The sequence below is a fragment of the Muntiacus reevesi genome, chromosome 5 (assembly GCF_963930625.1).
Source record: "Muntiacus reevesi chromosome 5, mMunRee1.1, whole genome shotgun sequence".
Taxonomy (NCBI): Eukaryota; Metazoa; Chordata; class Mammalia; order Artiodactyla; family Cervidae; genus Muntiacus; species Muntiacus reevesi.
Genome location: NC_089253.1, coordinates 109,961,406 through 109,980,725, shown reverse-complemented (window position 1 = coordinate 109,980,725; position 19,320 = coordinate 109,961,406). Strand labels below are relative to the sequence as shown.

The following is a 19,320-nucleotide window of genomic DNA, read 5'->3' as shown; positions in this document are numbered from 1 at the left end:
TACTTGTGGGCATGACCACTGCGGCGCTGACCAATAGCTGAGCGGGACAACTAACGGTCGCTCATTGACAACTGGCTGTTTGTGGGCAGGGACCACTGAGGCACTGACCAATGGCTGAGCAAGCCTTGTTGCCTAGTAACAGGGTGCTGGACCAAGGAGGCACCCCAGTGGCTGACTGCTAAGGGCTGTGCTTGTCCTGCTCTGTTACATTACCAAGTTAGGAGGAGAAGCAAATGGGAAGATGCAGGTCAAAGGGCCAAACTTTCAGTTATTAGATAAGTCTTGAGGATCTAATAATGTACAGCAAGGTGATTATAGTTAATAACATGCCATTGTATACTTGTATGCTTGAAAGGTGCTGAGAGCAGATCTTAAGCATTCTCACCATAAGAAATAAAGAAGAATTAACTTAATACATGAAGCAATGGATATATTAATTAGCTTGATCTTGTATAATCGTTCTGCAGTGTATACATACTTGAAATCATCACCTTTTACACTTCAAATATATACATTTGTCAGTTATTTTTCAATGAAATTAGAAAACAAAACAAAAAGAATCAAATTGGTATGCTGATACTCTTTATTTGAAATATCTTTCTACCGTTAAAAAAAATTATTCTACCTATGTGTTCAGGAACCCAGAGCTGAGAAATTAAAGTGATCAAGGTTGGGAAACACATTTATAGTTCCTGTAAAAATGGAAGGTAAACACTCTCCGAAGCAATGGTTCTCAACCTTGATTGTAGAGCTTTAAAAACACTGATGCCTCACATTCAGAGAATCTGCATTCACTGGACTGGGGTTCAACCTGCCATCCTAGTTTTAAAGGCTCACTTGGTGATCCCAGTGAGTAGCAAAGATTGAGAACCACTGTTCCGGAGAGATATAGCTTCAACATGGGCCACACAAGATCCCCACCAAGCATGATTGAGAAAACAAAATTTTACAACACCCAAAGGAACTATCCACCAAGAACAGGCAGAAATAACAAAAAACAGAATTAACTCCCCAAGAACTTTAAAGATACCAGAATTATTTGTTATAGACTATATAATATTAAAATAATTAAAGATGAAAAATCAAAAAATATAAAATGGAGGAGAATACAAGGAAAAAATAAAATTCTAGAAAGGATACATTCATTGACTTTAGAAACTCAACAAGTAAGTTAAATAGCAGATTAACAGATCTGTAGAGAAAAGTGGAGGGCTTCCCTGGTGGCTCAGTGGGAAAGAATCTGCCTGCAGTGCAGGATCCGTGGGTTGATTCCTGAGTCAGGAAGATCTCCTGGAGAAGGAAATGGCAACCCACTACAGTATTAAGCCTGGAAAATCCCGTAGACAGAGGAGCCTGGTGGGCTACAGTCCGTGGGATTAAAATAAGAGTCAGCCATGACTGAGTGACTAAACAATAACAACAAAGAGAAAAGGGGAGATCTAGGAGATTGTTCTGGAGAAAATACCTAAAGTGTGGCACTAAAAGATGAATAATTGGAATCACAACAGACAAACTGAATAATGTAGATAAATAAGAAGATCAGCATGTTCCTAATTTATGTTCCAAAAGAAGAGAAAATGGAAAGGAGGAATATTTTAAAAAATAATGAATAACCTAAAATACTTCAAAAAATACAGAGACAGAGATGGAGAGAGATAACAAAGGCAATATCAATGAGCACAGTGACAAAGCAAATGATGTAAACATTAACAACAGGTGAATCTGGATAAAAGGTCTAGGATAGTTCCTTGTTACTATCTTTAGTTATACAACTTTTTTCTAAGTTTGAAACTATTTCCAAATAAAGTATATATTAAATTTTCTATGAAATTATGGCTATTTTCCAGAATTAATGGGAAGCAAAAATTAGCAAATTTGAGTTTCAAGCAGGATATGTAAAACTAAATCTATACCTTAAATACATCACACTGGAAACTATAAAATATGAAAGGCAAAGAAAGTGTTTCAAAAGTTATCAGAGAAAACATAAATTACCTATAAAGAGCAAATCAAAGCCACAATGAGACGTTGTCTCACACCTGTTAGAATGGTCATTATTGAAAAGACAAAGAATAGCAAGTGTTGGAGAGAATATGAAGAAAAGGGAAGCCTACAGTATTGGTGGGACTATAAATTGGTGAAGCCACTACAGAAAACAGTATGCAGGTCCCTCAAAGAACTAGAACTATCGTATAACTCAGCTATTCCATTCTGGGTATCTATATCTAAAGAGCACAAAAAAAAAACTAACTTAAAAAGGTATATGCACCCCTATGTTCAGTGCAGATTTATATACAATAGCCAGGATATGGGAACAAGCTAAATATCTATCAATGAATAAATGGATAAAGAAGATGTAGCATATATACACATTAGAATATGACTTAGCCATAAAAAAGAATGAAATTCTGCCACTTGTGACATGAATGGACCTTGAAGGTATTATACTAAGTGAAATAAGTCAAATATGATTTCAATTCTATGTGAAATCCAAAAAACCAAAACAAATGAACAAAATAAAATAAAAACAAACTCATAGATACAAGTTCAGATTAGTGGTTACCAGAGGGGAAGGAGCTTGGGGGGTGGAAGAAATGGGTGAAAGATATCAACTGTGAATGGTAATGGATAGTAAATAGACTTGTGATAGTGATCATTTCATAGTGTCTATATAGATGTTGAGTTACAATGCTATATACCTAAACTTATACAACAATCAAAACAATATTTTAAAGACAAAAAATATATCGATAATGAAACAACAATTAGACTCAATAGGCTTCTCAACAGTAACTGCTTGGAGCATTTTCAGAGCTCACCTTATCCTCTACTGAGCCTAAGATCATAGTATTTTTTATCAGCTGCCACATACGCCTTCCTAACTGAAGGAGAAGACTGAACTGAGCGGAGCACTATCAGTGACTTCATTTGGAAGGGACCGGGACAGCAGCAGATGAAAGCAGTGATAAGTATCACATTTCTTGATATTATGGTGCCCTTGGAAATTCACTGGGCATTAACTATCCAAATGAAGTAACAGAAGTACTACAGAATCTTATTTGCTATTCATTCCCTTCTCATCAAATGACAAGCTTAAAAGAAACTCGTTTTTCTATGGGACTTCCCTGATAGTCCAGTGGTTAAGAATCCTCCTTGCAGCACAGGGGACTCAGGTTCAATCCCTGGTCCAGGAACTAATATCCCACGTGCCGTGGAGCAGCTAAGCACGTGCGCTGCAACTACTGAGCCGACACACTCTGGAGCTTGTGTGCCACTTCTAGAGGGTCCAAGTGGCGCAAGAAGAGGCTCCACACGATGCAAGAGAGATCCTGTGTGCTACCACTAAGACCTTACACAGCCAAATAAACAAATAATTTTTTTTTTTAAAAAAAAGGAACTTGTCTTCCTAAACTGATAATGTTAAGCATTTCCTTTCACTGACAATATCTAGTGCTGGCAAGCATGTGGCACAACTGGAATGCTCATATGTTGCCAGTGGGAATATCAGGTAACAAACCACTCTGGAAAACAGTTTGGCAGTTCTTAGAAATTTGAGATGCATTTGTCATACAAACTGGCAATTCCACTTTTAAGTATCTGTCCAAAAGAAGGAAGCACATGTCCACACGAAGACTTGGACATGTATGTTCATAGAAACTTTTTTCATAATCATCCAAAACTAGAAACAATACAAATGTTCATCAACAGATAAATGAATTATATAGTATAGTTATACAATGGAGTATTACTTGGTATTAAAAAGGAACAAACTACTGATATACATAATCATGAGGGTGAATCTCAAAAACATCATGCTAAGGAATAAGCAAAAAGCCCAGAGTTCATGCTTCATGAGTCCATTTATGTGACACTTTGGAAAAAAATTAATCTCGTCTACAGTAATGGCAAAGAAATGATACTTCCCTAGAGCCATGCAGGAGGGTGGTTGATGGGAAAGGGAGGGACATGGGGGAAATTTGGGACTGATGGAAATGTTCTCCATTTTTAGTGTAATGATGGTAACATGAGTACATACATTTGTCAAAACTCATAAAACTGTACACTCGAGATGGGTGCATTATATGTAAATTACACCTCAATAAAGCTGATTTTAAAAATTTCTTTCCTCTTGCCAAAAACGTTTTCAGCTGTTTTCCCACACATACTTATCATTTTCTCATGACATGCTCTTCCTACACTTTCTTCTCTTTGTTGACTTTATCATTGTCTCACTTTGGAAATATGGTTTTTCCCTATCTTAAGGCTAGGTCATTAAATTGAGATTATTTTCTTTTTGCTCTAAAAAGTAGGATATGATGGAGAGATTGTGGTATTAAGAGAAGAATTTTAGAGTGCTCAAATCCCCGATTTACCGATTATTAGCTATATTATTTTAAGCATCAGTTAAACACTCTGAAATAGATAACTAGTGGGAAGCTGCCGTATAACACAGGGAGCCCAGCCTGGCACTCTATAACTTAAGTAGGTGGGATATGGGTGGGAAGGTGGTTCAAGAGGGAGGGGATATATATATATAATTATAACTGATTCGAGTTGATGTACGGCAGAGGCCACCATAGCACTCTAAAGAAATTATCCTCCAGTAAAATTTTTAAAAAATTGCACTGCAAAAAAAAAGAAAATCTTACTATGAAAAGTCAAACTCAACAATGTGTTTAGTGACATAATAAAAATTATAAATTACATAAAAGCTAATGCATTCCATTTGAGAGTATTCTCTTTATGTGATAATATGGAAGTTGATCACAAACAACTGTAATGGTATACTAGGTACACTGGTTATCTAGGAAAAAAGTTCTGTAGAGAATGTCTGCACATTGAAGAAACTCAAGAGTTACTAATAGAAAAGAAACATGTTTGGGCTCAGTTTTGTAAAGATATGTATTAGACAGCCAGACTTGCCTATTTTTCTGAAATGTATTTGTCAAGTTAATAATCTTAATATTTCCAAACAAGGAAGAAATGCACCATATTTTCCAGTAGTAGATGACTGAAAAGTCAATATAAACATTAGAAGCATAAAAGGACAGTTTTCGCAGATTATGTCATGTTTCATAATTTAACAACTATTATCCATACAGAAGGTAATGATTTTTATATTGCTCATCTGCTCAAAGTGATTACCAAACACCTGACAGAATTGATAGAATGCTTAAAATTTTTATACTCCATCAAGATCCATGCATAGGAAATTCATGGAACCAGAAACCATTCGTTGAAAGGTAGTTTAAATTTAATATTATTTTACAGGGCTTCCCTGGTGGCTCGGACGGTAAAGAATATGCCTGCCACGCAGGAGACCCAGGTTTGATCCCTGGGTCAAGAAGACCTCCTGGAGGAGGAAATGCAACTCACCCCAATATTCCTGCCTGGGAAATCCCATGGCCAGAGGAGCCTGACAGGCTACAGTCCCTGGGGCCGTAAAGAGTCAGACACGACTGAGCAAATAACACTTTCACTTTTCACTTTTACAGGATAAATTGTTGGAACTGGCCACTGATGAAGCATTGACAATGAATTTTTAAAATATTACATCACTTGCTTTGTTTTTAAAAAGCATTAAAGATGAGTATCTTTAGAGCTTCACTGGAGGCTCAGTGGGAAAGAATCCACCTGCCAATCAAGGGACATGGGTTCAGTCCCCGTCCAGAAAGATCCCACAGGCCGCGGAGCAACCAAGCCCATGCATCGAAACTGCTGAGCGAGTGCTCTAAAGCCCAGAGGGCGCAACTCCTGGGCCCACGTGCCGCAGCTACTGAAGCCCACACACCCCAGAACCAGGCTCCACAGCAGGAGAAGCCACCACGATGAAAAGTTCACACACCGCAACTAGAGAGCAGCCCCCACTCACCCAACTAGGGAGGAGCCCACCCAGCAAGGAAGACCCAGCACAGCCAAAAATAAAATAAGTAAATAAATGTTTTTTAAAAGTGAGTATCTTCAGGTGGTGAAACTGCTTTAAAATCTCTTCCTTTATTCCTATTAGTATTCCTATTAAAACAAACATTGAGTTTGAGCAAGCTGTTCAACCTAGATGGGATAAAGTAACAAGCAAGAAGCAAGTTGGTCACAGTGAAAACCTTTTAAATGGATATACATAGTGGAAATAAAATGGACATGTATAAGACATTGAATATAGAGATTCACTATATCCTTCATAAATGTTTTAATACAATTGTAAGATACAGTAATAGCAATTCTCTATATTAACCATCTATATACATTAATCATCTATACATATACTTTCAATAAACAACATATGTAGTTTTGGTAACTCTTTTTTTCTTTTTCTTCTGTGTGATGATTGTTCTGTTTATATTTACACAGACACATAGACCAACTACGTGTAAACAGACTAGAAAGCCCATAAACAAATCACACAAACACAATCAAATGATCCTGAGGACTTCCCTGGTGGTCTAGGGGTTAAGACTTGCACTCCCAATTCAAGGGGTACAGGTTCAATCCCTGGTCAGGGAACTAAGATTCCACATGCCACATGGCGTGGCCAATAAAAAAGTGATCTTTGACAAGGATGCCCAAGATTTTACAATGGGAAGGAGATAATCTCTTCAACAAATAATGTTAGGAAAACTGAATATCTACAAGTAAAAGAATGAAATTGGACCCTTAAACCATACACATACACACATACAAAACCTTCAAAAGAGATTGAAGAAGTGAAATGAAGTGAAGTCGCTCAGTCGTGTCCGACTCTTTGCGACCCCATGGACCGTAGTCTACCAGGTTCCTCCATCCAAGGGATTATCAAGGCAAGAATACTGGAATGGATTGCCATTTCCTTCTCCAAATAGATTATAAAGACTTAAATTTAAAGCCCGAAACTATAAAATCTCTAGAAGGAAAAGCTTTATGACATTAGTCTTGGCAATAATTTCTTGGATATGACATCACAAGCTCAGGCAAAAATAGCAAAAAGAGACAAGTGTTCTGTTTATAATTATTAAAACATAATTTTAAAATCTGTATATGTTGATCTTGTTATATATGTTGAACTACATATTTTTAAAATAATCTTCTGATTTCAATGTTTTTTGTTCATTTTTAATACAATAATTTTCATCAAATTTTACAAAATTATTAGTGTATGATGATTTGGTAACTTAAGTTGAACCTTCCTCACAGTTTGAAACCTTTTTCAGAGCTTCTGTATAGACTCTATAAATAAAGGGGCTTTATTTATTTACCAACTGATAGCTCAGTTGGTAAAAAAAATCCACCTGGATTGGGAAGATCTCCTGGAGAAGGGATAGACTACCTACTCCAGTAATTTCTGGGCCTCCCTTGTGGCTCAGCTGGTAAAGAATCCACCTGCAATGCAGGAGACCTGGGTTCAACCTCCGGGTTGGGAAGATCCCCTGGAGAAGGGAAAGGCTACCCACTCCAGTATAATGCCTGAAGGGAAAGGCTACCCACTCCAGTATAATGCTTAAATTTAACGCCTGAAACTATAAAATCTCTAGAAGGAACAGCTTCATGACATTAGTCTTGGCAGTAATATCTTGGATATGACATCAAAAGCTTAGGCAAAAATAGCTTACAGACTCTAGGAGTAAAGACAGTGCTTCATCCTGCACTTTTCCTCAGTTTAAGTTTTAGGAGTGACCTTTGATTCTGAAAGTTTGTTGATGTTTATCTAAGATAATGGGGAAAACAACATGGAGGAATTCTGAGGAAAAAAAAGTGTGGTTTTACAAGGACCTACTGTATAGCAAATGGGCTTCCCCAGTGGTTCAGCGATAAAGAATCCTCCTGCATTGCAGGAGATGCAGACCCCTGGAGTAGGAAATGGCAACCCACTCCTGTATTCTTGCCTGGAAAATCCCATAGGCAGTGGATACAGTCCATGGAGCCGCAGTCAGACACTAGGCGCATGCGCGCCCACACTATGCTGTACGGCTGAAACTAACACGTTATTAATCAACTATATAAAATTAAAAGTCTCCAACGTGGTGGGGGCGGGGCGGGAAACTGCTGGGACGCGCGCACACACTGTGTTTTTAGCGGACTAACCGTGGGGCCCGCAGAGTTTCCTGCTCTTAGGACTGTGCTGCCACCCTCTGGCCATTCTTCTTACGACCCCAAGCGAGAAGACGCAGCCTTTGCTGTACAGGTATGTGTGTGCCAGGGTGCTAAGTCGCTTTTGTCGTGTCCGACTCTTTGCGACTCTGTGGACCGTAGCTCAGCCCGCCAGGCTCCTCCATCTGCGCTATTCTCCGGGCAAGAGTACTGCAGAGGGTTGCCATGCCCTCCTCCAGGGGATTTTCCTGACCCAGGGGCCAAACCCGCGTCTCTCTGTCTCCTGCATTGGCAGGCGGGTTCTTTACAACTAGCGCCGCCTGAGAAGCCATATACACACATATATATAGCTCAGTCGAGTCCAGTTCTTTGTGACCCCGTGGACTATAGCCTGCCAGGCTCCTCTGTCCATGGATTTCACCAGGCAAGAATACTGGAGTGGGTTGCCATTCCCTTCTCCAGGGTATCTTCCCAACCCAGGGATTGAACCAGGGTCTCCTTCATTGCAGGCAGGTTCTTTACCATCTGAGCCACCAGGGAAACCCATATATGTGTATGTATAAATATATACAAATATATATATGTGATACACACACACACACACACACACATATATATATGTATATCCCTTTCCTCTCAACCCTAACATTTCTCTCATCCCATCTAATTCTGTAGTGAACTTCATTAAATCTACTGAATACTCTGCTCTTGTTTATTTCGTGATTACTCTTTTTCTTCAGTTTCTTTTTTAAGTAGTTTTAAGTAGTCTGTTACTGCTATATGAATGTGGGCATTATTATTCAGTGTCAACCAAACTGCAATGAAAGCAATGAATTAATTCAGCACAGTACATTCAAATAAAAGTAAAATATTTTAGCAATAAAATAGAGATTACTTTACTTCTTGCCATCCAAAGAAAAATGTCACCTTATAAGCAGCAGCTAGCAATACATAAGCCAATTTGGATACATCCCAAACTGGGATGCCGGGATACAGGTTAGAAACAAATCTTTGTTTACAACTAAACTAAGTAAAAGCATATTATTACATATATCAATGTAGAAGAATTCGGCCTCTGTAAGTGTTTTCATCATAATTTCATATTACTTTATATAGATAATATATCGCATAACTCATCCGACTAAAGATGAAACATGGCAAGCTAACAAAGACAGAAAAAAGAAGTCTATCTGGGAATCTAGATGTTTCTACAACCTTCCTTCCCTCCTGTAAATCTCAACTCAGCAATAATAATTGTGAGCAGAAACCCTATGATCAAGGTTTTTGTTTCTCTGTGATTAAATTCGGTTTTAAAAGTCGTTCTGTGCAATCTAAATGAAGTTTTGCAAAGTCAATCTCCTTTAGAGTTTTCCAAACAGGTATTTTAAAAACTGTAACTTAAAAATGGTGACTCATGCGAAGAACAAAATTGGATACTTATATCATAGTATTAACAAAAATCAACTCACAATGGATTAAAGACTTAATGTGTGAAAGCTTAAACTGTAAAACTACTAGAAGAAAACATAGGGGGAAAGCTTCTTGACATTAATCTTGGCTGTAATTTTCTGTATGTGACACCAAAAATGCAGGCATCAAAAATACAAATAGACAAGTGGACCTGTATCAAACTAAAAAGCTGCTGCACAACAAAAGAAACTCAGGGTGAAAAAACAACCTACAGGACAGCAAGAAATATTTGCAAACAACATATCTGATAAGGAGTTAATGTCCAAAATGTATAAGGAACTCATACAACTTGACAGCAAAAGCAAAAACAAAACATTCTGACTTAAAACAAGGAGGGAGGGAGGGCAAAAGACCCGAAGAGACATTTCTCAAAAGACATACAAGTGATCAACACATGTAGGAAAAGGTGCTCAAACATTATTCATCATCACAGAAATGCAAATCAAAACCACAGTGAGATATCACCTCACCCTTGTTAGGATGGCATTATCAAAATGGCAAAAGATAACAAGTGTTGGTGAAAATGGGGAAAAGAGAAACATCATCTACTGTTGATAGGAATGTAATCTGATATAGCCATTATAAGAAGGCAGTACAGTGGTTCCTCAAAAAATTAAAAATAGAACTACTATATGATCCAACAATCCCACCTCTGGATATTTATCCAAAAGTATCAGAGTCAGAACTTCAAAGAGATATTTGTACTCCCTTATATTCATTGCAGAATTATTCACAACAGTGATGATATGGAAATAACCTAAAAGTCCATCGACAAATGAATGGTTAAAGAATGTGGTATATATATGCAATGGAATATTATTCAGCCTTTAAAAAGGAAACCCTGCCATCTGCAACAACATGGATGAATCTGGAGGGGATTATGTTAAAAGAAATGAACCAAATACAGAAAGACAATCACTGCACGATCTCTTACACATGTGAGATGACTGATGTGTTAATATGCTTTATTGTTATGATTATTTCACAATGTACAAGAACATCAAAAAATCAAGTTATATATACTAAACATACACAACTTTGTCAGTTCCACCTCACTAGAGCTGTCTTAAAAACTGTCTGCCTAACTGGGATTGCCTATTTCTCAAATTACCCTAAAATGCAATTAGTAAACATATTAGTGGATAGAGGCTCATTTTTAAGGTAATATTTTAAATGGACTATCACTTATTGAGGTCAAATAAAAGGTAAACTTAGAGTATCAACTTTGGGTTTTATATTTACCAGTTCATTGAGTTACGCGGTGAAAACAGAGGCAAGAATTTGGGATAGAAAGGCAAGACCAGTGGCCAATGATGTGGAAGGAATGGGACTCAATAGAGTGAACAAGCACCAGCGAAAGAAAATCTCACTGAAAATTAGCCAGCTGAGGAGGGAATGAACACACTTGAGGCCCATGAATGGCACAGAGATCAACATAAAATATTCAAGCTGGAAGGAGCCCTCAAGAGGAGAAGGGAAAGGACTGTTGCTGTTGTGGAGACTGGAAGCTTAACCATGAAAAACAGATCCGAGTGGTGATGCTGCTTGTACGAAGCCTTCTGGGTGCTTCCATCATCCCTGCTAGTTATTTTTAGCGTAGTATACATACATATATTTTACCTGGAGAAGGAAAATGGCAACCTACTCCAGTATTCTTGCCTGGAAAAGTCCATGGACCTCTGTCCTGGACTGAGCCTGGCGGGCTGCAGTCCATGGGGTTACTGAGCATGTGTGCACGAGGGTGGAGGGAGATGGGTTGGTAGCAATAAAGTGGTAGAACTAAAAAAAAAAAAAAAAAAAAACAAACATATATTTTAGCATAGTATACATGCTTTGGTTACCTGATATGAAGAACTGACTCACAGGAAAAGACCCTGATGCTGGGAAAGACTGAAGGCTGAAGAAGAAGGGAATGACTGAGGATGAGATGGTTGGATGGCATCACCGACTCAACAGACATGAATTTGAGCAAACTCCAGGAGTTGCTGATGGACAGGGAAGCCTGGTGTGCTGCAGTCCATGGGGTCGCAAAGAGTCGGACACGACTGAGCGGCTGAAGTGATACATGCTTAAGGACTTTGGGTGGCAACGAATGGAAATACATGACAGTGATCACCACGCAGTCTTTCAAGTGGGCTGAGGAAGAGGAGAGTGCGAATAATGAGGGTGAGCACAATGAGTCATTACTGTCAACACGTGTAGTGTCCTAGGAGACGGTGTGGAGATGGAGGGGCTGGAGGGGAAGGAAGGAGAGCGACGAGATGCTCTTCCAGCTGATCCGGGGCAAAGCTGATCTTAACACTAGAGGCAACCACAAGCATATCAATAGCAAGAATATCCCAGGGAATGTGTAAGAGAAGGGAAACTGCTAGCACGTAGTAACCCAGGTTTGACAAAAGTATAGAGCTCCTCCCCGCACCAGGGGCTGCGGGGCTTTTAGTAGAAAGCGCCTCCCTTTGGGGAAGTCAAGTCTCTGCTCCATTCGCAGGGGCCTCCCTCTCACAGAAGGGAGAGCCTCCCAAGGAGGGGCCCTGGCACCAACACAGGTAATGAAACCAATAGATCTTGTCCACATCCCAAGCCTGGCTCTTATTTTAGATCAGAACAAAGGCTCTGAGCTCAGAACTTGATTCTCACAGCCAGAGAGAGAAAAAAAAACCCAACATGTTCACTTAAACAGTAAGATATTACGCTTTTATCCAGAATGGAATATGCATTCATGTATATTTTCATCTTCGGAACAGGTGGTTTGAAATGCAAATAAAGTAATAAGTGTCAGAGCCGTATCCTAGCAGTAGCTACTTTGCAAACGTTACCATGGCACCAATTCAACAGTGTTCTTAGACGCAGCCACACCTCGGCAAGGCCTTTCACTCGGGACAGCCCAGTTCAAAGGAACTAAGGGACGCAAACCACAAAGAGTTCTGAACCGATACAGGAGGTGAATCTTAACAACACAGTTGCCCTCTGAAACAGCTACTTGAAACAGGGCATGAGACTTGAAGGGGGAAAGAGGAAATGGACCAACTCCTAGAACACCTGGAATGTAATCCAAGCGTGGAGACAAAATGATGGTAATTATAACTGCTAACACTTGTTTTTAGCTGCTAACAGATTGCACACAGATTGGGAAGGGCAGACTCCATTTTCCAACTACTCCGGTGCAAACTGTGCTCTACCAGTACTCACTAAATCCTGGCTGAGTGACGAGAAAGCAGACTGTCCTCATGTATGGCTAACTGGTGTTAAACTCAGGAAGGCGGTCCTCCCATAGCCACAGCCCAGGGGGCCACTAGAAAGGAGTGGAGACCGGGAGCTGGGTTCTGCAGCTCTCTACTCCCCACCGCCAGTAGATCTGCTCAGCTGAGGGCGGCATGCATTTATTTCTCAAGTGCGGACAAAGCAGAAGGAAGAGAACTGGGTGGTAGGGACACAGGATGGTGGGGAAACAAGTCTCAGCCAACCCGGCCCGTGAACCAATCGAGGTTCCTGAGGTAGCCCGGGGGCTAAACAGGGCAGGTCTCAACCTGGTTAGGGGAAAATGAAAGGCCAGATACCAAAGGTTAACACAACAAGACGGCCTGTGGTCAGTGGCAAATTGCTGATACAAACCAGAAATTCTGTAAGAGTTCAAAGCGGGCGGGAATTCTTTCCTGCTTCCCCTTCAGATAAGGGTGATTAAAGATCTTCTGAAAAAGTGAAGACATGTCAATAGGGAGAAGGCAATGGCAACCCACTCCAGTACTCTTGCCTGGAAAATCCCATGGATGGAGAAGCCTGGTAGGCTGCAGTCCGTGGGATCACTAAGAGTCAGACACGACTGAGTGACTTCACTTTAACTTTTCACTTTCATGCATTGGAGAAGGAAATGGCAGCCCACTCAGTGTTCTTGCCTGGAGAATCCCAGGGGTGAGGGAGCCTGGTGGGCTGCGGTCTATGGGGTCACACAGAGTCGGACACGACTGAAGTGACTTAGCAGCAGCAGCCAAGAGGGAGCCACAGTTGGTCGGCCCTGAAAGCCATCAGCAAGAATGAGACTCCAAAACTCCCATCGTTATCTATAAAAGCCACTAGTCCTCAAGATCCCCTTTAAGACAGTAATGATGCATCATTCGTGGCTAAGATAGCCTAGAGGAGGGATGCAAAGGAAGGATGCTTAGAAAAGCAATCAGGACTTTCCATATCACCTTTATCTTGAAAACCCAAAGACTTCTCCTTACAAGAAGGGTAATTCTGGGACTATTACATACAGTTATCTTCACACTCCCTTCCCCGTCAAAAAAGTAAAAGCAGAAAAGGGCCTCTTGGTACTGCTTCCATAATGTTTTAGACAAATCAATCTGTAAATTTTCTGTGGGTGAGCTGACATTGTAATTTGAGTTATAACCTGGATATTGGGTGTACCACCCAACGGCAGACCACACTCAGGAGACAATATTCAAAAGAAAGTGAGACTTTGGGCTTGGTTTCGGCAAGTTTTGATATTCAGAGAGGTCCAGTCTCGTATGTAAGGCTGAGAGAGGTGCAGATCCAAGGAGAAAACAATGCTGAGGGTCGAGCAGGAGATGGTGTCAGGTTCTAGGTGATTGGTCCATTGCCAAGGGTTAATCAGGAGGAGAGTCAGGATCCCAGGGAAAACCTACGCAGGGTGTAAGAAGCCTTGGAGCAGGAAAATGGCACCAAGATGGCACTAAGGAGCCATCCGAGGCAAACAGCCAATCCTGTGGACCACGTTGATGTGTCAGAGGTCAGGAGAAATCTGGAATTTGATGTGTGTGTAGTGCCCAGAGTCAGTGCAGAGATACCAGCCATTAGGTTAATGGCGACATGAGTAAAGTCACATCCCATCAACAGCTGGACTGACGCTCCTAAAGTGTTTTCTGCCCAGGAAAGGACTAGTAAAGGACCTCTGCAGGTTTCAGCCTGGAGATCAGGCCGTATCAAACACAGCAATGACTGAGGGGGCCTGGGTTGAGAAGACAGAAGTTGATCAAAGTGCGTCTATAGGAGAGGCTGTCATAAATACTTCTGAAGTGGTAAATTAAATTTTGAAAAGTGACAAATTAATTTTGTTGCAATGGTCAGTTTGTCCCTTTTAAATTTTCTGCTTTATCCATTGTCCTGCCTGGACAAAGTGGTAAATGTAAAAACCATACATAGTAGAAGAAAATATGGGGAATACTTAAATTCCTCTTTTCTAAATACACTAGTTAAAAAAATCATAACATTAATTAGACCACATAAAATGTAAAATTTGGTTCAATTAAAAATACCACCAGCATAATTAAAAGGCTGTATAAAGCAGGTAAAATATTAACAAGAAATATGACAGTTAATGCTCTTGATACATAAGGAGTTACTGTAAATCCATTAGAAAAACCTCAAACAAAAAGTGGTAAAGAATCATACATCTAAAAAAAAAAAAAAAAAGAATCATACATCTTTCACAGAAGAATAAGTACTACAGATCAATAAGTATATAAAAAGGTATTACCTTTTCACCAGGAATTGAAAAGGTACAAAATACAACCATAAAGAGATACTGATGTTCACTTCTTAAACTGACAAAGGGCATATTAATAAACAAAACTGGGAGAGTTTCTTTTGTAGAAACATGTAATAGTTGCAAAATAAATTACTTTAAAATGCTTCTATAACTATAATACCCTTCGTTGCTGCATGAGAACAATAATACTGAAGGAATATTTTTGTAAAGGAAAAATCATTACTTAAAATTTCAACTTTGAGGGCTTAACATTCAAGAAATTATTTATTTGCAATATTCTGAAGGATCATCTTTGCTCTCCAGAACTCTAAAGTTTCCAAAATTCTCTAACAAGGCCCACCTACTAGAAATAAAACTCTCAAATGTCAATGAATGAGGGTCCATGACCCATAGAATACTCAAGCATTCCTTCTCCAAGAAGTCTCTGCCATTAAATAAAATAGATTCCAAGGTCCTAGTCTCTGCCAAAGGATAACCACCTCCTACTTATTGCCAATGATTTGAAGAAATAACTGCTTTTACATGCAAGCACACTCAAAATATCCATACAGTATATTAGATACTTTCATAGTCAGAAAAGAAACAAAAGAGAACAATATTATGAACAAAATGCAAAACCCTTGCTTATGTCTTTGGACTCTCATAAACCAGAACCAACTGGACAACCTGGCAGATTCACACTATTACTACTGAGCTAATGTGTTAGTTCAGTTCAGTGTATAACTCTTTGTGACCCCATGAACTGCAGCATGCCAGGCCTCCCTGTCCATCACCAACTCCCGTAGTTCACCCAAACTCATGACCATTGAGTCGGTGATGCCATCCAACCATCTCATCCTATGTCGTTCCCTTCTCCTCCCCTCTTCAATCTTTCCCAGAATCAGGGTCTTTTCAAATGAGTCAGCTCTTCACATTAGGTGGCCAACATATTAGAGTTTCAGCTTCAGCATCAGTCCTTCCAATAAACACTCAGGACTGATCTCCTTTAGGATGGACTGCTTGGATCTCCTTGCAGTCCAAGGGACTCTCAAGAGTCTTCTCCAACACCACAGTTCAAAAGCATCTATTCTATGGCACTCAGTTTTCTTTATAGTCCAACCCTCACATCCATACATGACTCCTGGAAAAACCATAGCCTTGACTATTGTCAGCAAAATAATGACTCTGCTTTTTAATATGCTATCTAGGTTGGTCATAACTTTCCTTCCAAGGAGTGAGCATCTTTTAATTTCAAGGCTGCAGTCACCATCTGCAGTGATTTTGGAGCCCCCAAAAATAAAGTTTGCCACTGCTTCCACTGTTTCCCCATCTAATGGCCATGAAGTGATGGGACTGGATGCCATGATCTTAGTTTTCTGAATGTTGAGCTTTAAGCCAACTTTTCTACTCTCCTCTTTCATCAAGAGGCTCTTTAGTTCTTCTTACTTTCTGCCATAAGGGTGGTGTCATCTGCATATCTGAGGTTATTGATATTTCTCCTGGCAATCTTGATTCCAGCTTGTGCTTCATGCAGCCCAGTGTTTCTCATGATGTACTCTGTGTATAAGTTAAATAAGCAGGGTGACAATATACAACCTTGACATACTCCTTTCCCTATTTGGAACCAGTCTGTTGTTCCATGTCCAGTTCTAACTGTTGCTTCCTGACCTACATACAGATTTCTCAAGAGGCAGGTCAGGTGGTCTGGTATTCTGATCTCTTTAAGAATTTTTCACAGTTTACTGTGATCCACACAGTCAAAGGTTTTAGAGTAATCAATAAGGCAGATGTTTTTCTGGAACTCTCTTGCTTTTTCGATGATCCATCAGATGTTGGCAATTTGATCTCTGGTTCCTCTGCCTTTTCTAAAACCAGCTTGAACATCTGGAAGTGCACAGTTCAACGTATTGTTGAAGCCTGGCTTGGAGAATTTTGAGCATTACTTTGCTGGTGTGTGAGATGAGTGCAATTGTGCGGTAGTTTGAACATTCTTTGGCATTACCTTTCTTTGGGATCGGAATGAAAACTGACCTTTTCCAGTCCTGTGGCCACTGCTGAGTTTTCCAAATTTGCTGGCATATTGAGTGCAGCACTCTCACAGCAGCATCTTTTAGGATTTGAAATAGCTCAACTGGAATGTCATCACCTCCACTAGTTTTGTTCGTAGTGATGCTTTCTAAGGCCCATTTGACTTCACATTCCAGGATGTCTGGCTCTAGGTGAGTGACCACACCACTGTGATTATCTGGGTCATGAAGATCTTTTTTGTACAGTTCTTCTGTGTATTCCTGCCACCTCTTCTTAATACCTTCTGCTTCTGTTAGGTCCATACCATTTCTGTTCTTTATTGAGCCCATCTTTGCATGAAATGTTCCCTTGGTATCTCTAATTTTCTTGAAGAGATCTCTAGTCTTTCCCATTTTGTTCTTTTTCTCTATTTCTTTGCACTGATCACTGAGGAAGGCTTTCTTATCTCTCCTTGCTATTCTTTGGAACTCTGCATTCAAATGGGTACCTCTTTCCTTTTCTCCTTTGCTTTTTGCTTCTCTTCTTTTCACAGCTATTTGTAAGGCCTCCTCAGACAGTCATTTTGCTTTTTTGCATTTCTTTTTTTTTGGCGATGGTCTTGATCCCTGTCTCCTGTACAATGTTATGAATCTCTGTCCATGGTTCATCATGCACTGTCTATCAGATCTAATCCCTTGAATCTATTTCTCACTTCCACTGTATTATCGTTAAGAGATTTGATTTAGGTCATACCTGAATGGTCTAGTAGTTTTCCCTACTTTCTTCAATTTAAGTCTGAATTTGGCAATAAAGAGTTCATGATCTGAGCCACAGTCAGCTCCCAGTCATGTTTTTGTAGACTGTATAGAGCTTCTCCATCTTTGGCTGCAAAGAATATAATTAGTCTGGTTTTGGTGTTGACCATCTGGTGATGTCCATGTGTAGAGTCTTCTCTTGTTTTGTTGGAAGAGAGTGTTTGCTATGACCAGTGCATTCTCTTGGCGAAACTCTATGAGCCTTTGCCCTGCTTCATTCTGTATTCCAAGGCCAAATTTACCAGGTGTTTCTTGACTTCCTATTTTTGCATTCCAGGTGGGAGGGGGGATCGGGATGGGGAATACATGTAAATCCATGGCTGATTCATGTCAATGTATGACAAAAACCACTACAATAATGTAAAGTAATTAGCCTCCAACTAATAAAAATAAATGAAAAAAAAAAAAAGAAAAGGACATCTTTTTTAGGCGTTAGTTCTAAAAGGTCTTGTAGGTCTTCATAGAACTGTTCAACTTCAGCTTCTTCAGCATTACTGGTCGGGGCATAGACTTGGATTACCATGATATTGAATGGTTTGCTTTGGAAACAGAGATCATTCTGTCATTTTTGAGATTGCATCCAAGTACTGCATTTCGGACTCTTTTGTTGACTATGATGGCTACTCCATTTCTTCTAAGGGATTCTTGCCCACAGTAGTAGATATAATGGTCATCTGAGTTAAATTCACCCATTCCAGTCCATTTTAGTTCGCTGATTCCTAAAATGTTGACACTCTTGCCATCTCTAATATGTATGGAGTCCCTAGTGTGTGTCAGGCATATAATAAAGCATTTTTTATTTATTCCATCATTCAATCCACAAGATAATCTTGCAAGGCAGGTTCTATTTTTATCCTCATTTCACAAAAAAAAGAAAAAAAAGCAGCAGCAGCTATGGCTCCCAGATGTTCTGTAACTTGCCAAAAGTAACAAAGCTGGTAACTGGCAAAGCCCAGATTTGAAATAAGGTAGTCTGTTTCTTGAAGAGTTGACTCATTGGAAAAGCCCCTGATGCTGGGAGGGATTGGGGGCAGGAGGGGAAGGGGATGACAGAGGATGAGATAGCTGGATGGCATCACCAACTCAATGGACATGAGTTTGAGTAAACTCCGGGAGTTGGTGATGGACAGGGAGGCCTGGCGTGCTCCATGTGATTCACGGGGTCTCGAGGAGTTGGACACGACTGAGAGACTGAACTGAACTGAACTGAGTCTGTTTCTATAACTTTCACTGTTAACCCATTTGTTTTTCTGCCTCAGAATCTATCAAACAGGTAAAGGTGTTCTTATGTCTTTCTCTTCTGTCTCCTCCCCCAGCATTTGTCTAATTCTCAGGATTAGTATCTTGACTTTTCACTACTGATATACAATGAATCACTATCTTTTAGAGTCAAAGATGCTACTATGGTTATTGTGCTACTTCCTCTGAAGAAAAGTATGGCTCGGCAAATTAAAGTGTTGTCTTTCATTTTTCCTGCATGGT

The 19,320-nt window shown here is 39.8% G+C and overlaps 1 protein-coding gene across 1 annotated transcript in view; it reads right to left on the bottom strand.

Moving 5' to 3' along the window:
* RGL1 (ral guanine nucleotide dissociation stimulator like 1) overlaps window positions 1-19,320 on the bottom strand; it is a 270,929-nt gene that overhangs the window by 238,179 nt on the left and 13,430 nt on the right. The window lies entirely within an intron of this gene.